At 35.3% G+C, this 25,992-nt stretch overlaps 11 non-coding genes across 11 annotated transcripts; all 11 read right to left on the bottom strand.

Annotated features, from left to right (window-relative positions):
- Window positions 1–2,106: 2,106 nt before the first annotated feature.
- TRNAT-UGU (transfer RNA threonine (anticodon UGU)) lies at window positions 2,107–2,179 on the bottom strand. The gene has a single exon. It is a non-coding gene; the product is annotated as a tRNA-Thr (tRNA).
- A 548-nt stretch (window positions 2,180–2,727) lies between these two features.
- TRNAT-CGU (transfer RNA threonine (anticodon CGU)) lies at window positions 2,728–2,800 on the bottom strand. The gene has a single exon. It is a non-coding gene; the product is annotated as a tRNA-Thr (tRNA).
- A 2,156-nt stretch (window positions 2,801–4,956) lies between these two features.
- Window positions 4,957–5,029, bottom strand: TRNAT-UGU (transfer RNA threonine (anticodon UGU)). Its single transcript has one exon. It is a non-coding gene; the product is annotated as a tRNA-Thr (tRNA).
- A 548-nt stretch (window positions 5,030–5,577) lies between these two features.
- Window positions 5,578–5,650, bottom strand: TRNAT-CGU (transfer RNA threonine (anticodon CGU)). The gene has a single exon. It is a non-coding gene; the product is annotated as a tRNA-Thr (tRNA).
- A 2,157-nt stretch (window positions 5,651–7,807) lies between these two features.
- TRNAT-UGU (transfer RNA threonine (anticodon UGU)) lies at window positions 7,808–7,880 on the bottom strand. Its single transcript has one exon. It is a non-coding gene; the product is annotated as a tRNA-Thr (tRNA).
- Window positions 7,881–8,428: 548 nt separating this feature from the next.
- TRNAT-CGU (transfer RNA threonine (anticodon CGU)) lies at window positions 8,429–8,501 on the bottom strand. Its single transcript has one exon. It is a non-coding gene; the product is annotated as a tRNA-Thr (tRNA).
- A 2,156-nt stretch (window positions 8,502–10,657) lies between these two features.
- TRNAT-UGU (transfer RNA threonine (anticodon UGU)) lies at window positions 10,658–10,730 on the bottom strand. The gene has a single exon. It is a non-coding gene; the product is annotated as a tRNA-Thr (tRNA).
- Window positions 10,731–11,278: 548 nt separating this feature from the next.
- TRNAT-CGU (transfer RNA threonine (anticodon CGU)) lies at window positions 11,279–11,351 on the bottom strand. Its single transcript has one exon. It is a non-coding gene; the product is annotated as a tRNA-Thr (tRNA).
- A 2,149-nt stretch (window positions 11,352–13,500) lies between these two features.
- TRNAT-UGU (transfer RNA threonine (anticodon UGU)) lies at window positions 13,501–13,573 on the bottom strand. Its single transcript has one exon. It is a non-coding gene; the product is annotated as a tRNA-Thr (tRNA).
- Window positions 13,574–14,120: 547 nt separating this feature from the next.
- Window positions 14,121–14,193, bottom strand: TRNAT-CGU (transfer RNA threonine (anticodon CGU)). The gene has a single exon. It is a non-coding gene; the product is annotated as a tRNA-Thr (tRNA).
- An 11,726-nt stretch (window positions 14,194–25,919) lies between these two features.
- TRNAT-UGU (transfer RNA threonine (anticodon UGU)) lies at window positions 25,920–25,992 on the bottom strand. The gene has a single exon. It is a non-coding gene; the product is annotated as a tRNA-Thr (tRNA).

The raw sequence follows: 25,992 nt of genomic DNA, 5'->3' as shown, positions 1-25,992 counted from the left end.
GTTTGGGTATGCTCAGTACCTCCTAAGGATCATTTACTATGCTACATGGGAGAAATGCAAAGAAACCATACAAAGATTTTTCTTTAGGTACCAATTTGACATTGATATGGGAAAAATATCAACTTGAAATGCATATGAAAACTTACAACCCATACAAGCAATGATTGTAAGATAAGGCTTGGTAAAAAAATATAAAGAGAAGCATGATGATTTATTTATATTTTCAATTGTACCAAATTTAAAAATGATTTCATAAATTTTTTCAGGTCAGTATTACTCTATGTGCAAATGGAGTTTTATGGAACCATTCAAAAAACATGAGTTTTTCAAGTGGAAACTTTTTACGAAAGCAAATCTGCTCTAAAGTCTTTGTCTCCACATAGCATTAGATCTCTGGCCATGATTTTCATTTATTTTTTCAATTGTGCCAAATTTAAGAATGATATCTGAATTTTTTTTGTGTCAGTATTAGGATATATGCAGATGGAGATTTATTGAGGCATTCAAAAAAGAAGACTTTTTAAAGCAAAAACACCCTCTCAATGGGGAGCATTTAAAGGAGTTTTAGCTTTATAAAGTGGCTCCTAAAGCACTTTTTAAGAGTTCTTGAAGTGTTTTTGAAGAGTTTTTTTCTAAAGCTTTTTCTTTGCAGCCTTTTGATTTACAGTGTCTACTTTAGAGCAAATTCCAGCAGGATCTGCTTCAAAGATGCAATATCCCCTTTTATTTTCACCTGGCATTTTTCAAACCCTGAAGTGGATAAATCACTCAAAATAGCTATGAGTGTGTGTTCACACTAAGTTCTATTTTTCCTGCATTTTCAGGGCAGAAACTCTACAAGACTGTGCATACAGAGGTTTTTAGCTGAGTTATCAGAGCAGAATCTGGGCAGAAACTCCAAATTTTTAAGGAGCTATGAGATTTGCAGGTGCATTTGTAGAGTTTCCACTCAGTTTCAACTAGGTGGCTATATGCACATGACATCTTTTTTCAGGCGGCTTCCACCACTGGAATCATTTGAAAACCCTATCAAACATTGCTCAAAAGAATGAACATAAGAAATTATATGTAAAACTGACTTGCTCTGTCTATGTTGAGATTTTTAAATGTCTTTTGACCACTTCAGGTTTCTAAAAATGCCAAGCGGTTAAAAGAAGTCACATGTCCATTCTTTTAGCGTTTTCCACCAGGAGCATGCTGTGTATTTTACAATACAAATCAGTGGAAAAGCTTAATACATGCCTGGGCTTGCAACAAGACTTTTTTTGGAGTGTTTTGCCATTGATTTTGCTTAAAAGAGCTAACTGTTTCTTCATGTTTAAATGGAGTGAAAAATGCTACCAGAAAAAAAGACTTCACCGAAACAATGGGAAAACCTTTCAAAAAAGCTGTCTCAAAATTGTCCAGGAAACAACCAAAAAGATGACACAAAAGACGATTCAGGGGAAGAAATGTCCTAAATTTCTTGAAAAGTCTTCTGCGTGAAAAACTCATCAAGTTGTCCTGAGTTTAAAAGCCGTCATATGCACATACCAGTTCCTGTTCCAAAAATTCATTAAAAAACTGAGTGTGTGCGCAGTCCAACACTTCAAACAAAACTTGTGTTTTTTGAACTCCTAATGGTGTTTGGAAAAGTTTTGATCAAAAGTTCCTGAAAAAACCTCAGTGTGAATCTTTAGGTTATTTGCAGATGGAATTTTATTAAGGCATTTAAAAACAATGAGTTTTGCAAGCAGAAACCACTTAGGAAAACACCACTTTATTAGGTACTTCTGGGAAGAGTTTTTATGTTCATGATGTGTTTCCTGGGGATTTTTTGCAGAGTTTGCAATGAGATTTTCACTCTTAAGGCCTTTTTTGCAGATTTTTGATTTGAATGTGCCTAGTTTGGAGTAGTTTTCCTCAGGATCGGCTTCACAGAAGCAACAAGTATTTTTTTTCTTTGCCACAACATTTTTTTGAAAACCTGAAATGGATGAAAACTCTCCAAGTAATGTAATTATTAAGTCTGAACATTTTTTTCTCAGTATAATAAACCTTAACCTTAGCAGGTATTTTTTATAGATAAGCTCAAGTATCAAACTATTCAGTTTCAAAATAACACAAAGGCTCCAGTGAGAATTGAACTCACGACCCCTGGTTTACAAGACCAGTGCTCTAACCACTGAGCTATGAAGCCAGCGAAACTTTGCCCCATCTTTTGATCTCTATTTCGAACAGTGCAATAGCCATTCAGTTGCATTAACAACACAAGTCCATTCATTTTTAGGTTGAAATCACACTCTTAACATAATGTCCCATCACCAACAAACCAACAACTGCTCTTGCAATGCAAAAGCATGACTTGCAAACATTCTGAAGCTTCAGTTCTATAACTGACAACCTGTTTATTGGCAATCTGATGTGCAAAAAAATCAAATCGCATGGACTGGCAAAGAAGAGAATTCTACTGCTTGCTTAAATAAAATATGTAATTCTTTATATTACAAAATCACACATCAAGAATTGATTAAAAAAGGTCATTAGACTCCTCAAGCTCTGCTAGAGGTAGCATAATTAAGGAATTTGACAAACATGTTACCCGAATGTCATATATGATCATGGTCTTATCAAGTACTTTTGAAAAGGATGTCGTAACTTCACATAAAGTCAATATTGAATCGCACCAACTTTATATCACATACCAAACAGATAAGCAAGTTTTATATGAGAGACAAAGAGTTTGTAAGGCTTCAGTGAGAGTCGAACTCACGACCCCTGGTTTACGAGACCAGTGCTCTAACCTCTGAGCTATGAAGCCATTGAAAAGCAACAATTTCTCAAGCAATGTAGGGATTAGTCTGTTAGAGGTTTGGGTATGCTCAGTACCTCCTAAGGATCATTTACTATGCTACATGGGAGAAATGCAAAGAAACCGTACAAAGATTTTTCTTTAGGTACCAATTTGACATTGATATGGGAAAAATATCAACTTGAAATGCATATGAAAACTTGCAACCCATACAAGCAATGATTGTAAGATAAGGCTTGGTAAAAAAAATATAAAGAGAAGCATGATGATTTATTTATATTTTCAATTGTACCAAATTTAAAAATGATTTCATAAATTTTTTCAGGTCAGTATTACTCTATGTGCAAATGGAGTTTTATGGAACCATTCAAAAAACATGAGTTTTTCAAGTGGAAACTTTTTACGAAAGCAAATCTGCTCTAAAGTCTTTGTCTCCACATAGCATTAGATCTCTGGCCATGATTTTCATTTATTTTTTCAATTGTGCCAAATTTAAGAATGATATCTGAATTTTTTTTGTGTCAGTATTAGGATATATGCAGATGGAGATTTATTGAGGCATTCAAAAAAGAAGACTTTTTAAAGCAAAAACACCCTCTCAATGGGGAGCATTTAAAGGAGTTTTAGCTTTATAAAGTGGCTCCTAAAGCACTTTTTAAGAGTTCTTGAAGTGTTTTTGAAGAGTTTTTTTCTAAAGCTTTTTCTTTGCAGCCTTTTGATTTACAGTGTCTACTTTAGAGCAAATTCCAGCAGGATCTGCTTCAAAGATGCAATATCCCCTTTTATTTTCACCTGGCATTTTTCAAACCCTGAAGTGGATAAATCACTCAAAATAGCTATGAGTGTGTGTTCACACTAAGTTCTATTTTTCCTGCATTTTCAGGGCAGAAACTCTACAAGACTGTGCATACAGAGGTTTTTAGCTGAGTTATCAGAGCAGAATCTGGGCAGAAACTCCAAATTTTTAAGGAGCTATGAGATTTGCAGGTGCATTTGTAGAGTTTCCACTCAGTTTCAACTAGGTGGCTATATGCACATGACATCTTTTTTCAGGCGGCTTCCACCACTGGAATCATTTGAAAACCCTATCAAACATTGCTCAAAAGAATGAACATAAGAAATTATATGTAAAACTGACTTGCTCTGTCTATGTTGAGATTTTTAAATGTCTTTTGACCACTTCAGGTTTCTAAAAATGCCAAGCGGTTAAAAGAAGTCACATGTCCATTCTTTTAGCGTTTTCCACCAGGAGCATGCTGTGTATTTTACAATACAAATCAGTGGAAAAGCTTAATACATGCCTGGGCTTGCAACAAGACTTTTTTTGGAGTGTTTTGCCATTGATTTTGCTTAAAAGAGCTAACTGTTTCTTCATGTTTAAATGGAGTGAAAAATGCTACCAGAAAAAAAGACTTCACCGAAACAATGGGAAAACCTTTCAAAAAAGCTGTCTCAAAATTGTCCAGGAAACAACCAAAAAGATGACACAAAAGACGATTCAGGGGAAGAAATGTCCTAAATTTCTTGAAAAGTCTTCTGCGTGAAAAACTCATCAAGTTGTCCTGAGTTTAAAAGCCGTCATATGCACATACCAGTTCCTGTTCCAAAAATTCATTAAAAAACTGAGTGTGTGCGCAGTCCAACACTTCAAACAAAACTTGTGTTTTTTGAACTCCTAATGGTGTTTGGAAAAGTTTTGATCAAAAGTTCCTGAAAAAACCTCAGTGTGAATCTTTAGGTTATTTGCAGATGGAATTTTATTAAGGCATTTAAAAACAATGAGTTTTGCAAGCAGAAACCACTTAGGAAAACACCACTTTATTAGGTACTTCTGGGAAGAGTTTTTATGTTCATGATGTGTTTCCTGGGGATTTTTTGCAGAGTTTGCAATGAGATTTTCACTCTTAAGGCCTTTTTTGCAGATTTTTGATTTGAATGTGCCTAGTTTGGAGTAGTTTTCCTCAGGATCGGCTTCACAGAAGCAACAAGTATTTTTTTTCTTTGCCACAACATTTTTTTGAAAACCTGAAATGGATGAAAACTCTCCAAGTAATGTAATTATTAAGTCTGAACATTTTTTTCTCAGTATAATAAACCTTAACCTTAGCAGGTATTTTTTATAGATAAGCTCAAGTATCAAACTATTCAGTTTCAAAATAACACAAAGGCTCCAGTGAGAATTGAACTCACGACCCCTGGTTTACAAGACCAGTGCTCTAACCACTGAGCTATGAAGCCAGCGAAACTTTGCCCCATCTTTTGATCTCTATTTCGAACAGTGCAATAGCCATTCAGTTGCATTAACAACACAAGTCCATTCATTTTTAGGTTGAAATCACACTCTTAACATAATGTCCCATCACCAACAAACCAACAACTGCTCTTGCAATGCAAAAGCATGACTTGCAAACATTCTGAAGCTTCAGTTCTATAACTGACAACCTGTTTATTGGCAATCTGATGTGCAAAAAAATCAAATCGCATGGACTGGCAAAGAAGAGAATTCTACTGCTTGCTTAAATAAAATATGTAATTCTTTATATTACAAAATCACACATCAAGAATTGATTAAAAAAGGTCATTAGACTCCTCAAGCTCTGCTAGAGGTAGCATAATTAAGGAATTTGACAAACATGTTACCCGAATGTCATATATGATCATGGTCTTATCAAGTACTTTTGAAAAGGATGTCGTAACTTCACATAAAGTCAATATTGAATCGCACCAACTTTATATCACATACCAAACAGATAAGCAAGTTTTATATGAGAGACAAAGAGTTTGTAAGGCTTCAGTGAGAGTCGAACTCACGACCCCTGGTTTACGAGACCAGTGCTCTAACCTCTGAGCTATGAAGCCATTGAAAAGCAACAATTTCTCAAGCAATGTAGGGATTAGTCTGTTAGAGGTTTGGGTATGCTCAGTACCTCCTAAGGATCATTTACTATGCTACATGGGAGAAATGCAAAGAAACCGTACAAAGATTTTTCTTTAGGTACCAATTTGACATTGATATGGGAAAAATATCAACTTGAAATGCATATGAAAACTTACAACCCATACAAGCAATGATTGTAAGATAAGGCTTGGTAAAAAAAAATATAAAGAGAAGCATGATGATTTATTTATATTTTCAATTGTACCAAATTTAAAAATGATTTCATAAATTTTTTCAGGTCAGTATTACTCTATGTGCAAATGGAGTTTTATGGAACCATTCAAAAAACATGAGTTTTTCAAGTGGAAACTTTTTACGAAAGCAAATCTGCTCTAAAGTCTTTGTCTCCACATAGCATTAGATCTCTGGCCATGATTTTCATTTATTTTTTCAATTGTGCCAAATTTAAGAATGATATCTGAATTTTTTTTGTGTCAGTATTAGGATATATGCAGATGGAGATTTATTGAGGCATTCAAAAAAGAAGACTTTTTAAAGCAAAAACACCCTCTCAATGGGGAGCATTTAAAGGAGTTTTAGCTTTATAAAGTGGCTCCTAAAGCACTTTTTAAGAGTTCTTGAAGTGTTTTTGAAGAGTTTTTTTCTAAAGCTTTTTCTTTGCAGCCTTTTGATTTACAGTGTCTACTTTAGAGCAAATTCCAGCAGGATCTGCTTCAAAGATGCAATATCCCCTTTTATTTTCACCTGGCATTTTTCAAACCCTGAAGTGGATAAATCACTCAAAATAGCTATGAGTGTGTGTTCACACTAAGTTCTATTTTTCCTGCATTTTCAGGGCAGAAACTCTACAAGACTGTGCATACAGAGGTTTTTAGCTGAGTTATCAGAGCAGAATCTGGGCAGAAACTCCAAATTTTTAAGGAGCTATGAGATTTGCAGGTGCATTTGTAGAGTTTCCACTCAGTTTCAACTAGGTGGCTATATGCACATGACATCTTTTTTCAGGCGGCTTCCACCACTGGAATCATTTGAAAACCCTATCAAACATTGCTCAAAAGAATGAACATAAGAAATTATATGTTAAACTGACTTGCTCTGTCTATGTTGAGATTTTTAAATGTCTTTTGACCACTTCAGGTTTCTAAAAATGCCAAGCGGTTAAAAGAAGTCACATGTCCATTCTTTTAGCGTTTTCCACCAGGAGCATGCTGTGTATTTTACAATACAAATCAGTGGAAAAGCTTAATACATGCCTGGGCTTGCAACAAGACTTTTTTTGGAGTGTTTTGCCATTGATTTTGCTTAAAAGAGCTAACTGTTTCTTCATGTTTAAATGGAGTGAAAAATGCTACCAGAAAAAAAGACTTCACCGAAACAATGGGAAAACCTTTCAAAAAAGCTGTCTCAAAATTGTCCAGGAAACAACCAAAAAGATGACACAAAAGACGATTCAGGGGAAGAAATGTCCTAAATTTCTTGAAAAGTCTTCTGCGTGAAAAACTCATCAAGTTGTCCTGAGTTTAAAAGCCGTCATATGCACATACCAGTTCCTGTTCCAAAAATTCATTAAAAAACTGAGTGTGTGCGCAGTCCAACACTTCAAACAAAACTTGTGTTTTTTGAACTCCTAATGGTGTTTGGAAAAGTTTTGATCAAAAGTTCCTGAAAAAACCTCAGTGTGAATCTTTAGGTTATTTGCAGATGGAATTTTATTAAGGCATTTAAAAACAATGAGTTTTGCAAGCAGAAACCACTTAGGAAAACACCACTTTATTAGGTACTTCTGGGAAGAGTTTTTATGTTCATGATGTGTTTCCTGGGGATTTTTTGCAGAGTTTGCAATGAGATTTTCACTCTTAAGGCCTTTTTTGCAGATTTTTGATTTGAATGTGCCTAGTTTGGAGTAGTTTTCCTCAGGATCGGCTTCACAGAAGCAACAAGTATTTTTTTTCTTTGCCACAACATTTTTTTGAAAACCTGAAATGGATGAAAACTCTCCAAGTAATGTAATTATTAAGTCTGAACATTTTTTTCTCAGTATAATAAACCTTAACCTTAGCAGGTATTTTTTATAGACAAGCTCAAGTATCAAACTATTCAGTTTCAAAATAACACAAAGGCTCCAGTGAGAATTGAACTCACGACCCCTGGTTTACAAGACCAGTGCTCTAACCACTGAGCTATGAAGCCAGCGAAACTTTGCCCCATCTTTTGATCTCTATTTCGAACAGTGCAATAGCCATTCAGTTGCATTAACAACACAAGTCCATTCATTTTTAGGTTGAAATCACACTCTTAACATAATGTCCCATCACCAACAAACCAACAACTGCTCTTGCAATGCAAAAGCATGACTTGCAAACATTCTGAAGCTTCAGTTCTATAACTGACAACCTGTTTATTGGCAATCTGATGTGCAAAAAAATCAAATCGCATGGACTGGCAAAGAAGAGAATTCTACTGCTTGCTTAAATAAAATATGTAATTCTTTATATTACAAAATCACACATCAAGAATTGATTAAAAAAGGTCATTAGACTCCTCAAGCTCTGCTAGAGGTAGCATAATTAAGGAATTTGACAAACATGTTACCCGAATGTCATATATGATCATGGTCTTATCAAGTACTTTTGAAAAGGATGTCGTAACTTCACATAAAGTCAATATTGAATCGCACCAACTTTATATCACATACCAAACAGATAAGCAAGTTTTATATGAGAGACAAAGAGTTTGTAAGGCTTCAGTGAGAGTCGAACTCACGACCCCTGGTTTACGAGACCAGTGCTCTAACCTCTGAGCTATGAAGCCATTGAAAAGCAACAATTTCTCAAGCAATGTAGGGATTAGTCTCTTAGAGGTTTGGGTATGCTCAGTACCTCCTAAGGATCATTTACTATGCTACATGGGAGAAATGCAAAGAAACCGTACAAAGATTTTTCTTTAGGTACCAATTTGACATTGACATGGGAAAAATATCAACTTGAAATGCATATGAAAACTTACAACCCATACAAGCAATGATTGTAAGATAAGGCTTGGTAAAAAAATATAAAGAGAAGCATGATGATTTATTTATATTTTCAATTGTACCAAATTTAAAAATGATTTCATAATTTTTTTCAGGTCAGTATTACTCTATGTGCAAATGGAGTTTTATGGAACCATTCAAAAAACATGAGTTTTTCAAGTGGAAACTTTTTACGAAAGCAAATCTGCTCTAAAGTCTTTGTCTCCACATAGCATTAGATCTCTGGCCATGATTTTCATTTATTTTTTCAATTGTGCCAAATTTAAGAATGATATCTGAATTTTTTTTGTGTCAGTATTAGGATATATGCAGATGGAGATTTATTGAGGCATTCAAAAAAGAAGACTTTTTAAAGCAAAAACACCCTCTCAATGGGGAGCATTTAAAGGAGTTTTAGCTTTATAAAGTGGCTCCTAAAGCACTTTTTAAGAGTTCTTGAAGTGTTTTTGAAGAGTTTTTTTCTAAAGCTTTTTCTTTGCAGCCTTTTGATTTACAGTGTCTACTTTAGAGCAAATTCCAGCAGGATCTGCTTCAAAGATGCAATATCCCCTTTTATTTTCACCTGGCATTTTTCAAACCCTGAAGTGGATAAATCACTCAAAATAGCTATGAGTGTGTGTTCACACTAAGTTCTATTTTTCCTGCATTTTCAGGGCAGAAACTCTACAAGACTGTGCATACAGAGGTTTTTAGCTGAGTTATCAGAGCAGAATCTGGGCAGAAACTCCAAATTTTTAAGGAGCTATGAGATTTGCAGGTGCATTTGTAGAGTTTCCACTCAGTTTCAACTAGGTGGCTATATGCACATGACATCTTTTTTCAGGCGGCTTCCACCACTGGAATCATTTGAAAACCCTATCAAACATTGCTCAAAAGAATGAACATAAGAAATTATATGTAAAACTGACTTGCTCTGTCTATGTTGAGATTTTTAAATGTCTTTTGACCACTTCAGGTTTCTAAAAATGCCAAGCGGTTAAAAGAAGTCACATGTCCATTCTTTTAGCGTTTTCCACCAGGAGCATGCTGTGTATTTTACAATACAAATCAGTGGAAAAGCTTAATACATGCCTGGGCTTGCAACAAGACTTTTTTTGGAGTGTTTTGCCATTGATTTTGCTTAAAAGAGCTAACTGTTTCTTCATGTTTAAATGGAGTGAAAAATGCTACCAGAAAAAAAGACTTCACCGAAACAATGGGAAAACCTTTCAAAAAAGCTGTCTCAAAATTGTCCAGGAAACAACCAAAAAGATGACACAAAAGACGATTCAGGGGAAGAAATGTCCTAAATTTCTTGAAAAGTCTTCTGCGTGAAAAACTCATCAAGTTGTCCTGAGTTTAAAAGCCGTCATATGCACATACCAGTTCCTGTTCCAAAAATTCATTAAAAAACTGAGTGTGTGCGCAGTCCAACACTTCAAACAAAACTTGTGTTTTTTGAACTCCTAATGGTGTTTGGAAAAGTTTTGATCAAAAGTTCCTGAAAAAACCTCAGTGTGAATCTTTAGGTTATTTGCAGATGGAATTTTATTAAGGCATTTAAAAACAATGAGTTTTGCAAGCAGAAACCACTTAGGAAAACACCACTTTATTAGGTACTTCTGGGAAGAGTTTTTATGTTCATGATGTGTTTCCTGGGGATTTTTTGCAGAGTTTGCAATGAGATTTTCACTCTTAAGGCCTTTTTTGCAGATTTTTGATTTGAATGTGCCTAGTTTGGAGTAGTTTTCCTCAGGATCGGCTTCACAGAAGCAACAAGTATTTTTTTTTCTTTGCCACAACATTTTTTTGAAAACCTGAAATGGATGAAAACACACCAAGTAATGTAATTATTAAGTCTGAACATTTTTTTCTCAGTATAATAAACCTTAACCTTAGCAGGTATTTTTTATAGATAAGCTCAAGTATCAAACTATTCAGTTTCAAAATAACACAAAGGCTCCAGTGAGAATTGAACTCACGACCCCTGGTTTACAAGACCAGTGCTCTAACCACTGAGCTATGAAGCCAGCGAAACTTTGCCCCATCTTTTGATCTCTATTTCGAACAGTGCAATAGCCATTCAGTTGCATTAACAACACAAGTCCATTCATTTTTAGGTTGAAATCACACTCTTAACATAATGTCCCATCACCAACAAACCAACAACTGCTCTTGCAATGCAAAAGCATGACTTGCAAACATTCTGAAGCTTCAGTTCTATAACTGACAACCTGTTTATTGGCAATCTGATGTGCAAAAAAATCAAATCGCATGGACTGGCAAAGAAGAGAATTCTACTGCTTGCTTAAATAAAATATGTAATTCTTTATATTACAAAATCACACATCAAGAATTGATTAAAAAAGGTCATTAGACTCCTCAAGCTCTGCTAGAGGTAGCATAATTAAGGAATTTGACAAACATGTTACCCGAATGTCATATATGATCATGGTCTTATCAAGTACTTTTGAAAAGGATGTCGTAACTTCACATAAAGTCAATATTGAATCGCACCAACTTTATATCACATACCAAACAGATAAGCAAGTTTTATATGAGAGACAAAGAGCTTGTAAGGCTTCAGTGAGAGTAGAACTCACGACTCCTGGTTTACGAGACCAGTGCTCTAACCTCTGAGCTATGAAGCCATTGAAAAGCAACAATTTCTCAAGCAATGTAGGGATTAGTCTGTTAGAGGTTTGGGTATGCTCAGTACCTCCTAAGGATCATTTACTATGCTACATGGGAGAAATGCAAAGAAACCGTACAAAGATTTTTCTTTAGGTACCAATTTGACATTGATATGGGAAAAATATCAACTTGAAATGCATATGAAAACTTACAACCCATACAAGCAATGATTGTAAGATAAGGCTTGGTAAAAAAATATAAAGAGAAGCATGATGATTTATTTATATTTTCAATTGTACCAAATTTAAAAATGATTTCATAAATTTTTTCAGGTCAGTATTACTCTATGTGCAAATGGAGTTTTATGGAACCATTCAAAAAACATGAGTTTTTCAAGTGGAAACTTTTTACGAAAGCAAATCTGCTCTAAAGTCTTTGTCTCCACATAGCATTAGATCTCTGGCCATGATTTTCATTTATTTTTTCAATTGTGCCAAATTTAAGAATGATATCTGAATTTTTTTTGTGTCAGTATTAGGATATATGCAGATGGAGATTTATTGAGGCATTCAAAAAAGAAGACTTTTTAAAGCAAAAACACCCTCTCAATGGGGAGCATTTAAAGGAGTTTTAGCTTTATAAAGTGGCTCCTAAAGCACTTTTTAAGAGTTCTTGAAGTGTTTTTGAAGAGTTTTTTTCTAAAGCTTTTTCTTTGCAGCCTTTTGATTTACAGTGTCTACTTTAGAGCAAATTCCAGCAGGATCTGCTTCAAAGATGCAATATCCCCTTTTATTTTCACCTGGCATTTTTCAAACCCTGAAGTGGATAAATCACTCAAAATAGCTATGAGTGTGTGTTCACACTAAGTTCTATTTTTCCTGCATTTTCAGGGCAGAAACTCTACAAGACTGTGCATACAGAGGTTTTTAGCTGAGTTATCAGAGCAGAATCTGGGCAGAAACTCCAAATTTTTAAGGAGCTATGAGATTTGCAGGTGCATTTGTAGAGTTTCCACTCAGTTTCAACTAGGTGGCTATATGCACATGACATCTTTTTTCAGGCGGCTTCCACCACTGGAATCATTTGAAAACCCTATCAAACATTGCTCAAAAGAATGAACATAAGAAATTATATGTAAAACTGACTTGCTCTGTCTATGTTGAGATTTTTAAATGTCTTTTGACCACTTCAGGTTTCTAAAAATGCCAAGCGGTTAAAAGAAGTCACATGTCCATTCTTTTAGCGTTTTCCACCAGGAGCATGCTGTGTATTTTACAATACAAATCAGTGGAAAAGCTTAATACATGCCTGGGCTTGCAACAAGACTTTTTTTGGAGTGTTTTGCCATTGATTTTGCTTAAAAGAGCTAACTGTTTCTTCATGTTTAAATGGAGTGAAAAATGCTACCAGAAAAAAAGACTTCACCGAAACAATGGGAAAACCTTTCAAAAAAGCTGTCTCAAAATTGTCCAGGAAACAACCAAAAAGATGACACAAAAGACGATTCAGGGGAAGAAATGTCCTAAATTTCTTGAAAAGTCTTCTGCGTGAAAAACTCATCAAGTTGTCCTGAGTTTAAAAGCCGTCATATGCACATACCAGTTCCTGTTCCAAAAATTCATTAAAAAACTGAGTGTGTGCGCAGTCCAACACTTCAAACAAAACTTGTGTTTTTTGAACTCCTAATGGTGTTTGGAAAAGTTTTGATCAAAAGTTCCTGAAAAAACCTCAGTGTGAATCTTTAGGTTATTTGCAGATGGAATTTTATTAAGGCATTTAAAAACAATGAGTTTTGCAAGCAGAAACCACTTAGGAAAATACCACTTTATTAGGTACTTCTGGGAAGAGTTTTTATGTTCATGATGTGTTTCCTGGGGATTTTTTGCAGAGTTTGCAATGAGATTTTCACTCTTAAGGCCTTTTTTGCAGATTTTTGATTTGAATGTGCCTAGTTTGGAGTAGTTTTCCTCAGGATCGGCTTCACAGAAGCAACAAGTATTTTTTTTCTTTGCCACAACATTTTTTTGAAAACCTGAAATGGATGAAAACTCTCCAAGTAATGTAATTATTAAGTCTGAACATTTTTTTCTCAGTATAATAAACCTTAACCGGTATTTTTTATAGATAAGCTCAAGTATCAAACTATTCAGTTTCAAAATAACACAAAGGCTCCAGTGAGAATTGAACTCACGACCCCTGGTTTACAAGACCAGTGCTCTAACCACTGAGCTATGAAGCCAGCGAAACTTTGCCCCATCTTTTGATCTCTATTTCGAACAGTGCAATAGCCATTCAGTTGCATTAACAACACAAGTCATTTCATTTTTAGTTTGAAATCACACTCTTAACGTAATGTCCCATCACCAACAAACCAACAACTGCTCTTGCAATGCAAAAGCATAACTTGCAAACATTCTGAAGCTTCAGTTCTATAACTGACAACCTGTTTATTGGCAATCTGATGTGCAAAAAATCAAATCACATGGACTGGCAAAGAAGAGAATTCTACTGCTTGCTTAAATAAAATATGTAATTCTTTATATTACAAAATCACACATCAAGAATTGATGAAGAAGGGTCATTAGACTATTAAAGCTCTGCTAGAGGTAGCATAATTAAGGAATTTGACAAACATGTTACCTGAATGTCATATATGATCATGGTCTTATCAAGAACTTTTGAAAAGGATGTCGAAACTTCACATAAAGTCAATATTGAATCGCACCAACTTTCTATCACGTACCAAACAGATAAGCAAGTTTTATATGAGAGACAAAGAGCTTGTAAGGCTTCAGTGAGAGTCGAACTCACGACCCCTGGTTTACGAGACCAGTGCTCTAACCTCTGAGATATGAAGCCATCGAAAAGCAACAATTTCTCAAGCAATGTAGGGATTAGTCTGTTAGAGCTTTGGGTACGCTCAGTACCTCCTAAGGATCATTTACTATGCTACATGGGAGAAATGCAAAGAATCTGTACAAAGATTTTTCTTTAGGTACCAATTTGACATTGACATGGGAAAAATATCAACTTGAAATGCATATGAAAACTTACAACCCATACAAGCAATGATTGTAAGATAAGGCTTGGTAAAAAAAAATGTAAAGAGAAGCATGATGATTTATTTATATTTTCAATTGTACCAAATTTAAAAATGATTTCATAAATTTTTTCAGGTCAGTATTATTCTATGTGCAAATGGAGTTTTATGGAACCATTCAAAAAAGATGAGTTTTTCAAGTGGAAACTTTTTACGAAAGCAAATCTGCTCTAAAGTCTTTGTCTCCACATAGCATTAGATCTCTGGCCATGATTTTCATTTATATTTTCAATTGTGCCAAATTAAAGAATGATATCTGAATTTTTTTTGTGTCAGTATTAGGATATATGCAGATGGAGATTTATTGAGGCATTCAAAAAAGAAGACTTTTTAAAGCAAAAACACCCTTTCAATGGGGAGCATTTAAAGGAGTTTTAGCTTTATAAAGTGGCTCCTAAAGCACTTTTTAAGAGTTCTTGAAGTGTTTTTGAAGAGTTTTTTTCTAAAGCTTTTTCTTTGCAGCCTTTTGATTTACAGTGTCTACTTTAGAGCAAATTCCATCAGGATCTGCTTCAAAGATGCAATATCCCCTTTTATTTTCACCTGGCATTTTTCAAACCCTGAAGTGGATAAATCACTCAAAATAGCTATGAGTGTGTGTTCACACTAAGTTCTATTTTTCCTGCATTTTCAGCGCAGAAACTCTACAAGACTGTGCACACAGAGGTTTTTAGCTGAGTTTTCAGAGCAGAATCTGGGCAGAAACTCCAAATTTTTGAGGAGCTATGAGATTTGCAGGTGCATTTGTAGAGTTTCCACTCAGTTTCAACTAGGTTGCTATGTGCACATGACGTCTTTTTTCAGGCGGCTTCCGCCATTGGAATCATTTGAAAACCCTATCAAACATTGCTCAAAAGAATGAACATAAGAAATTCTATGTAAAACTGACTTGCTCTGTCTTTGTTGAGGTTTTTAAATGTCTTTTGACCACTTCAGGTTTCTAAAAATGCCAAGCGGTTAAAAGAAGTCACATGTCCATTCTTTTAGCGTTTTCCACCAGGAGCAAGCTGTGTATTTTACAATACAAATCAGTGGAAAAGCTTAATACATGCCTGGACTTGCAACAAGACTTTTTTTGGAGTGTTTTGCCATTGATTTTGCTTAAAAGAGCTAACTGTTTCTTCATGTTTAAATGGAGTGAAAAATGCTACCAGAAAAAAAGACTTCACCGAAACAATGGGAAAACCTTTCAAAAAAGCTGTCTCAAAATTGTCCAGGAAACAACCAAAAAGATGACACAAAAGACGATTCAGGGGAAGGAATGTCCTAAATTTCTTTTTAAATATTTTTATTGAAATTTTACATAAGAAATGGTAGGGGATAAAGGGAAGGGAAGATGGGGAAGGGGTAAACATTGGAGAAAAAAAAAAGCGTGAGGGAAAAGGGAATTAATATAATTAGAGAACCAAATATCAATCTCGAATAGACAAGAAAAAAAAGACATTAAATATGATCTTTTGAATAGAATATACTACAATTTTTCTTATGCAATGCATTGGAAAGAGATATAAAGTAACAATCTTTATCCACTTTGCATGACTACAAGAGATTTACTCTTTACAAAACTTGTCATTCCAAATCTTCCATTTTTTCAGATATTTTCTAATACCATTGGTGTTGGCAGAAAATCTCCATTCTAATGCGCTATGCTGATAGATTTTATCCAGAATATCTGTAAAGCTGGGTGAATCTGATTTTTTCCACCAGAGTGCTATTGTACTTTTGACTACTAGAAATATATGTATTAGGATGTATTTGACCTGAGGATCAATTCCTTCCATGTCCAGAGAAAGGAGAGCCCTCTGGGGAGTAATCACAAAATTTTTAACAAATAAATTAATATGAAATGAAACTTTTGACCATAGAGGTTTTATTTTCGGGCAGCCCCAAAAAAGATGAAAAAGATTTCCTTGATATCCGCTCTTCCTCCAGCACAAAGCAGAGTGATCCTGATATATATGCGCAAGTCTAATTGGTGTGTAGTACCAACGTGTGATCACCTTGAAGTAGGACTCCTGTAGAGCCATTGAAATGCTAGACATGTATGTATCCCTAATGGCCTTGTCCCATTGCTCAACTTGTAAAGAAATGTTGAGGTCCGATTCCCATTTTTTCATGTATATATTTTTAAAACAAGAGGTATCTCTATTGAAGTGACTGTAGAGGTTATTTAGACTCCATATATGTTTGTTCTTTACACTACACAGTAATGAAGAAAGAATTTCTAAATTTAATGGTTGGCTAGTCAGTAATTTCTGTATATGCTCTTTTAGGGTTAAAACGAATATTAATTCAGATGAGGGTAAGTTAAATTTAGTCTTAATTTCGCTAAAGGTGAGAAAATTCCTCCCGTTATAGATATGTCCAACTTTTTTAATGCCTGATTTGGCCCAAATTTCTGAAAGTGGAAGATCATATATCAATGCCAATAGATGAAGAGGAAATTTCATAATTTGCTCTGATTTGTCAAAAATTTTTCTTGGAGGTTTAAGAAGAGTTTTCCAGGCCTGTATTATAGCCTTGAAAATGGGATGAGATGATTCCTTTTTTGGTTTGTGAAATAAGAAACTGAAAAAAGTATCCTGTGCTAAATTAAGATTATTAATGTCACTTTCAATTTGGAACCATGCTGGGTATAGTTTTTTATCAAACCACTGATGGCTTTGTTTTACCAGGGAAGCCAGATAATAAGCATGGACATTTGGGAGGCCAGCCCCGCCATTACGTTTGTGTTTGCACAATAAATCTGAAGACAACCTGGCCCGCTTACCACCCCATATGAATGAGTTTATCATAGTTTGAAGTTTATGAATAAATTGGTAGGGGAAGGTCACTGGGAGATTTCTAAAAAGATAAAGTATCTTGGGTAGAATGATTGTTTTGATAGTCATTGTTCTCCCGAATAAAGAAAGTTCCAATTGAGCAAATTGAGAGATGTCAAGAGAAATTGTTTTAAAAATCTTATCAGCGTTAGTTTTTATTACATTTTGTAGTCTGTTTGTTAAGATTATTCCTAAATACACTACTTTGTCGCCCTCCCCAGCTAGATTTATCTGATCCCTCAATTCTGCAACATGTGATTCATTCATATTAAAAGTTAAATATTTAGATTTATGTGGATTTATCTTAAAATATGATATCTTGGAGAATGTGTCTAACTCTGAAGAGAGAGCTTCAATCGAGGCTGCTGGATTAAGTAGTGTAAGAAAAATATCATCTGCATACATGCTAATTTTAAATTGACGGGATTGGATATCAATTCCAAGAATATCTATATTGGATCTGATTCTCTCCGCCAAAGGTTCCATTGCAAGGACAAACAGCAGGGGTGACAAAGGACACCCCTGACGTGTGCCATTGGAAATGATGAACGGATCTGACATGAAATTATTGGAGTAGATCCTGGCACTAGGTCCCGAATACAGAGCAAAGATAGTGGACATAAATCCCGAATCAAACCCAAACTTTTCAAGTGTCGCTCTCAAATAAGACCAGTTTATCCTGTCAAAAGCCTTTTCAGCATCTAAGGTTAGAAAGGCTGCTTTTGAATTTGAATTTTGGATAATCTTCATTAAATTGATCACCCTCCTGGTCCCATCTGATGCTTGGCGTCCATCAATGAATCCCATCTGGTCATCTACCAGCAAACGTGGGAGAATATTTTTTAATCGATCCGCCAAAATCTTGGAATAAATTTTTGTATCACTATTTATTAGTGAGATTGGACAGTAGTCTCGCATCCTCTCAGGATCCCCCCCAGTTTTGGGAATCATAACGATAACTGCTTCTTGCATCTCTTTAGGAAAGGCACCCTGAGAGGAGGCAAGAGCAAAAATAGAAGCCATGGGCGGGGCTAGAATTTTTGAAAAAGATTTAAAATATTCCTTGGAAAATCCATCTGGGCCCGGTGTTTTTTGACTTTTTGATTTATTAATAGTATCGATTATTTCTTTTTCTGTGAAGGGACTATTAATAGATATTAAGTCAGATGGAGTTATTTTGGGGAGGTTAATACTAGATAGGAATGCATTAATGGAGTCTGGGTCGATACTGGGTGTGCATGGGTCATCTTTCAAATTGTATAATTGACGAAAAAATTCTGCGAAAGAGCTAGCAATGTCTTTGGGATGAATCATAACTTCACCTGACGAGGAAATAATTTTGTTAATTCTTCTGTTGATACGTTCTTTTTTAATCTTTACCATCATATATTTGGTAGGTTTGTTTAATGATGTATACCCTTTGAATTTTGAAGCCTTTATAACATAGTCATATTCTTGGAAAATCTCAGATTTCAATTTTCGCCTCAATTCCAGGATTTCCGCCTGTATATTTGAAGATGGTATTTGCATATTGTTTTGCTGTAATTCTTTTGTATTGATTTGGATTTGTAGATTAGCAATTTTTTCCCTGTTTTTCTTTTTATATCTTGCAGCTAATTGTATGAGACTTCCCCTGAGGACTGCCTTGTGGGCGTTCCACAGTGTAAATGCATTTATATCTTCAGACACATTCTCTTTGAAGTAATTATTTAGTATTGTCTCTATTTCCTGCTTATAATGTGGGATTTTAAACAATGTAGGATTACATTTCCATAGGTAGTTATTTCTGAGTGGGGGTCCTAGAAGAAAATCTGCTAACACTGGGGCATGATCTGAAATAGTTTTTTTTTAAATTTGAAAACTCTTAAATTTGGAGAGGGTAAAAACATTTGTCAAAATTAAATCTATACGGGAAGATGTTTTATGCACATCAGAATAGTGAGAATACTCACGGGAAGAAGTATTAAGACATCTGAATATGTCGTAGAGTTCATTTTGGATCAACCACTTTTTTAAAACTGGCGCCTTGTAACGGACTAGAGAGGATGAATCCATAATGCTATCTTGCACAATGTTAAAGTCTCCTATCCATATGATATCTCCTAATTTAATTTTATTCACTTTTTTATGTAGATTATTTAAAAACGAAATGTGATTTGTGTTTGGAGCATATACATTCACCACTGTACAAGGTTTGTTGTTTAAATAACAAGTAAGGATATGGAACCTGCCCAAATGGTCTGTTACTTCATCAACAAGTTGGAATGGAACATCGCTACTTATTAAAGTGACGACACCCCGTTTTTTAGATGAGTGTAGCGATTTAAAGATATGTGGAAATTTTTTGTGCTGAAAAGTTGGATGATTGTCTTTTGCTAATTTCACCTCCTGCAGACATACAATATTGGCACGAGAACGAATAATCTCTTTCCAAATGGTAAATCTTTTATTAGGGCTGTTGATGCCTCTAACATTATAAGAAAGGATTTTCATTATTAATTATGAATGAAACAAAACTGAGCGATAAAGATAAATACAACAAAACTGGTGGTTGGCCTATCTAAAACTAGCCAAAATACACAAGAACTAACTTAGAGGTTCTCCTGGAGGACTCCAAATTTATTGAGTCTCACCTAAGTGTGGGGTATACAAGACTTGTGGCTGAGTCCCACAAAGACACCTCAGAGTTAGAGGTCTAATGAAAGAATGAAATTATGAAAATAATAATACCTATATTTTCTAATGTTTATCTTTAAAGGCAGGTTCTTCCATGAGGAATTTAATAAATCTCAAGCCTTCTTGAGGGGTATCGATCGGATAATTTTTGCTGTTGTACCACACTAAGAGTTTTGTTGGGAAGCCCCATCTATAGGGCACTTTGAAGTCTCTAAGTTTAGCTGTTATGTCTTTAAAGGATCTACGCGCATCCATCGTCGCTTTGGAGAAGTCTGAGAACAATTTTATGTTTCTATACGGGTCAGGGAAGGAGCCTTTCAAAATCTTTTCTTTTGTATCGAAGAAATGTACTCTAAGGATAGTATCCCTGGGCTTGTCTTGGGGTATCCCCTTAGGACGTGGCAGGCGATGGATACGGTCAATGTTCAGTTGTAAGTCAGAGAGATTGGGGACCAGATGTTTGAATAGATTTTTAGTGTAGTTTGAGAGATCACCTTGCGGCACGGATTCAGGAATGCCTCTTATCTTTAAGTTATTTCTTCGACTACGATCTTCGAGGTCTGTTAACTTATTTTTGAGGGTAAGGATCTCAGCTTGAAGATTAGAATTCTGTTTGGATAGGTAAATGGTGTCTTTTTCAACAAGAGTTAATCTTTTTTCATTCTTCTCGAATCTTTGAATGAAATTGTTGCAAGTTTCCTGCAGGGTTTTGCTCTGTAATTCAAATCCTATCCTCATAGATTCATTAAATGACCTAAAAAGGCTAGCCAAGAAACCTTCAGTGGCAGGCTTGTTAGAACTAAGAAATTCATCCAGGTTAATTAAAGGAGGTGGGATCTCTGCTATTGGTGGCACCTCTATGTGATCTGTTTTAACTCTCTGTCTGTCTGGGCTATTGTTCGGTGAATAGTCATCAGACTGATTGTCCAAATCTTCAGTGGAAGGGTCATTTTTACTCCCATGGTCACTAGGACCTTTTCTTTTAAATGATCTGGAAGTATCCATTTCATTAGGTGAGATGGTTTTTAGAATTGGAAGTTTGGACACTCCATTGGGGTCTCCTTTACGGGATGACATGCTTATTGGCAATTTGGATGTTGAATTTTTTCGTATAGTCCCTTCCTTTGAAGCTTTACTGTATGTTAGGAATGAGGATTGTATAATAAATGTAGAACTTGGTTCCCCTGACTTAACAGGGGACCTTGATCTAGTAGGACTAGGTGAGTTAAAGAAATCTTCATAAGATTTAGAGTGAGCCCTTGGTAGAGATTGTCTACTTGTTTGGGATTTATTTTTTGTTTTCCCTGTTCCTGTCTGCATTTTGGTCGGTCTCATTTATTGACACTTGGATAGATATAATAGTATGGTACAATTAATTATAGTATATAGCCCTTGGAACTCAATATACAGGTAATTGCATGTAAATATTGCTATATGATACAATATATTGATAAAAGAATAGCTGTCAGTCAAACAAATAAAGTTGGTAACCTGAAACACAAGATACTACACACAAAGGTTCAGCATGCGAAGCTTACAAGTTAAAGTAGGCAGATAATTACCTCATAGGCCTTACAAGTTTTGTAAAGAGTAAATAGGATAATGTACCTTTTAGATCTAGAATCTTTGATGTGGCAGCGTAATGAGATTTATATCCAGCCAAGAAAGAGGTTAAAGATTAAATAAACAGCCTGTGTAACGTACAATGGGAGGAAGATTCTTGATTCCTTGATCAGGATGAAGAAAAGAATACAATGATTCCTATTCCTCAAATTTGCCCAAACAAACTGAGAGTAACAGAGCTGAGCCTATGGATGACAGTAGGAATAGAAGATAAGGGGAGTAAAGTCTCTGACCAGATTGTTATATATTAAAAGAACAAGGCTCTGAGCTGCAGTTAATTAATATTATGTATCATAGGACACTTATAAGTCCCCTAATTAAATATATATGGGGCTTAGATGTCACTAACCAAAATGAAATAGGAACTATAAGGTATAAACTTATAAGGCACTATTTATGAGATGGTCTATATACAACCCCTATATCCTCTCCCTTTGCATTCTAGGTACAAGTAACCTTTAAAGTTCTCTGAAAGCCGTCAATTCCTTATGGGACTGAATCCCAAGACACCACCCAGGCAACCAGAGTCGCCTTTATTGTTTCAAAATGTCTTCACCTTGAGATTCTTATCTAGTTGATAGGGAAACAGGATCCTACAATGATGGGTGCTTTTTAAAAAAAAAAAAAAAAACTATCCTCCTCCTTTCTGGTGTTCCAAAATTGCAGTCTCCTTCGGTGTTCTGTCTTCAGACAATTCAGCCTCTTTGATCTCAGATAAGCAATGTATCTGTATTGATGGTCGGCGTGGAAGCAGGTACCTGAAGCGCTCCTGGATCTATAATCTTGCTGAAGCAGGAGCTTGTCGCAGTAAGTCAAATGGAGCTGCCGGAACTACTTTCTACCTCAGGTGAGAATGCTGTTAAGCTGTGCAGTATTCCAGCTGGGTTTTACTGGTAAATCTCGGTTGTGCCACCTCTAATCTTTCAGATATATGTGTCAAAATGACAGGATGATAAATCTAAGTTGTCCACTGAGTGAAAACTAGGTGCACTGGTCATCAATTTAATTATATCCTACAGTCAAAAAATATATGAAGTGGGTATCCCTCCGCCTTTACACCATAGGGAAGAATGCTGTTTCAGTGCACAAGAGACCCAAATAAAAAGAAATCTCAGCAATATGGGCACCCAAATCACCAGGGATAACTGTCCAATTGGCTCTTAGGTGGAAAATGCAAGCACTGACCTTAAAGTTGAATTCTGGTGTGAGAAAAAAAAATAGGTAAAGGTATCCCTCTGCTTTTCAAAATGTTGTCTCCGGTTTTATCTCCTACATTCTATGAAGTAAAAATTCTTGATTTAAATCATTTTTTGACAGTAAAATGTTCCAATTCTGTTGTAGAGGGATAATAACTCAATACAAATTATAAATAAATGCCTCTTGTGGATTTTTTTTGTCGCTTTTTGGGTTCTTTAGTGGGAGCTCAGAGCTCTTACCTCCTACATCGCCAGAGCTCAGGCCACGCCCCCGAAATGTCCTAAATTTCTTGAAAAGTCTTCTGCGTGAAAAACTCATCAATTTGTCCTGAGTTTAAAAGCCATCATATGCACATACCAGTTCCTGTTCCAAAAATTCATTAAAAAACTGAGTGTTTGCGCAGTCCAACAATTCAAACAAAACTTGTGTTTTTTTAACTCCTAGTGGTGTTTGGAAAAGTTTTGATCAAAAGTTCCTGAAAAAACCTCAGTGTGAATCTTTAGGTTATTTGCAGATGGAATTTTATTAAGGCATTTAAAAACAATGAGTTTTGCAAGCAGAAACCACTTAGGAAAACACCACTTTATTAGGTACTTCTGGGAAGAGTTTTTATGTTCATGATGTGTTTCCTGGGGATTTTTTGCAGAGTTTGCAATGAGATTTTCACTCTTAAGGCCTTTTTTTTGCAGATTTTTGATTTGAATGTGCCTAGCTTGGAGTAGTTTTCCTCAGGATCGGCTTCACAGAAGCAACAAGTATTTTTTTTCTTTGCCACAACGTTTTTTTGAAAACCTGAAATGGATGAAAACTCTCCAAGTAATGTAATTATTACGTCTGAACATTTTTTTCTCAGTATAATAAACCTTCACCTTAGCAGGTATTTTTTATAGATAAGCTCAGGTATCAAACTATTCAGTTTCAAAATAACACAAAGGCTCCAGTAAGAATTGAACTCACGACCCCTGTTTTACAAGACCAGTGCTCTAACCTCTGAGTTATGAAGCCTTCGAAAAGCAACTATTTCTCAGGCAATGTAGGGATCAGTCTGTTAGAGGTTTGGGTACGCTCAGTACATCCTAAGGATCATTTACTATGCTACATGGGAGAAATGCAAAGAAACTGTGCAAAGATTTTTCTTTAGGTACCAATTTGACATTGACATGGGAAAAATATCAACTTGAAATGCATATGAAAACTTACAACCCATACAAGCAATGATTGTAAGATAAGGCTTGGTAAAAAAAATGTAAAGAGAAGCATGATGATTTATTTATATTTTCAATTGTACCAAATTTAAAAATGATTTCATAAATTTTTTCAGGTCAGTATTATTCTATGTGCAAATAGAGATTTTTTTGGAACCATTCAAAAAAGATGAGTTTTTCAAGTGGAAACTTTTACGAAAGCAAATCTGCTCTAAAGTCTTTGTCTCCACATAGCATTAGATCTCTGGCCATGATTTTCATTTATTTTTTCAATTGTGCCAAATTTAAGGATGATATCTGAATTTTTTTTGTGTCAGTATTAGGATATATGCAGATGGAGATTTATTGAGGCATTAAAAAAAGAAGACTTTTTAAAGCAAAAACACTCTTTCAATGGGGAGCATTTAAAGGAGTTTTAGCTTTATAAAGTGGCTCCTAAAGCACTTTTTAAGAGTTCTTGAAGTGTTTTTGAAGAGTTTTTTTTCTAAAGCTTTTTCTTTGCAGCCTTTTGATTTACAGTGTCTACTTTAGAGCAAATTCCAGCAGGATCTGCTTCAAAGATGCAATATCCCCTTTTATTTTCACCTGGCATTTTTTAAACCCTGAAGTGGAATAAATCACTCAAAATAGCTATGAGTGTGTGTTCACACTAAGTTCTATTTTTCCTGCATTTTCAGGGCAGAAACTCTACAAGACTGTGCATACAGAGGTTTTTAGCTGAGTTTTCAGAGCAGAATCTGGGCAGAAACTCCAAATTTTTAAGGAGCTATGAGATTTGCAGGTGCATTTGTAGAGTTTCCACTCAATTTCAACTAGGTGGCTATATGCACATGACGTCTTTTTTCAGGCGGCTTCCACCACTGGAATCATTTGAAAACCCTATCAAACATTGCTCAAAAGAATGAACAAAAGAAATTCTATGTAAAACTGACTTGCTCTGTCTATGTTGAGGTTTTTAAATGTCTTTTGACCACTTCAGGTTTCTAAAAATGCCAAGCGGTTAAAAGAAGTCACATGTCCATTCTTTTAGCGTTTTCCACCAGGAGCATGCTGTGTATTTTACAATACAAATCAGTGGAAAAGCTTAATACATGCCTGGACTTGCAACAAGACTTTTTTTTGGAGTGTTTTGCCATTGATTTTGCTTAAAAGAGCTAACTGTTTCTTCATGTTTAAATGGAGTAAAAAATGCTACCAGAAAAAAAGACTTCACGAAAACAATGGGAAAACCTTTCAAAAAAGCTGTCTCAAAATTGTCCAGGAAACAACCAAAAAGATGACACAAAAGACGATTCAGGGGAAGAAATGTCCTAAATTTCTTGAAAAGTCTTCTGCGTGAAAAACTCATCAAGTTGTCCTGAGTTTAAAAGCCGTCATATGCACATACCAGTTCCTGTTCCAAAAATTCATTAAAAAACTGAGTGTGTGCGCAGTCCAACACTTCAAACAAAACTTGTGTTTTTTGAACTCCTAATGGTGTTTGGAAAAGTTTTGATCAAAAGTTCCTGAAAAAACCTCAGTGTGAATCTTTAGGTTATTTGCAGATGGAATTTTATTAAGGCATTTAAAAACAATGAGTTTTGCAAGCAGAAACCACTTAGGAAAACACCACTTTATTAGGTACTTCTGGGAAGAGTTTTTATGTTCATGATGTGTTTCCTGGGGATTTTTTGCAGAGTTTGCAATGAGATTTTCACTCTTAAGGCCTTTTTTTTGCAGATTTTTGATTTGAATGTGCCTAGTTTGGAGTAGTTTTCCTCAGGATCGGCTTCACAGAAGCAACAAGTATTTTTTTTCTTTGCCACAACGTTTTTTTGAAAACCTGAAATGGATGAAAACTTTCCAAGTAATGTAATTATTAAGTCTGAACATTTTTTTCTCAGTATAATAAACCTTCACCTTAGCAGGTATTTTTTATAGATAAGCTCAAGTATCAAACTATTCAGTTTCAAAATAACACAAAGGCTCCAGTGAGAATTGAACTCACGACCCCTGGTTTACAAGACCAGTGCTCTAACCACTGAGCTATGAAGCC

The sequence above is a fragment of the Ranitomeya imitator genome, chromosome 1, assembly GCF_032444005.1.
Source record: "Ranitomeya imitator isolate aRanImi1 chromosome 1, aRanImi1.pri, whole genome shotgun sequence".
Lineage (NCBI taxonomy): Eukaryota > Metazoa > Chordata > Amphibia > Anura > Dendrobatidae > Ranitomeya > Ranitomeya imitator.
Note: the sequence above shows the minus strand (reverse complement) of the source record. Positions and strands in the feature narration are given on the sequence as shown.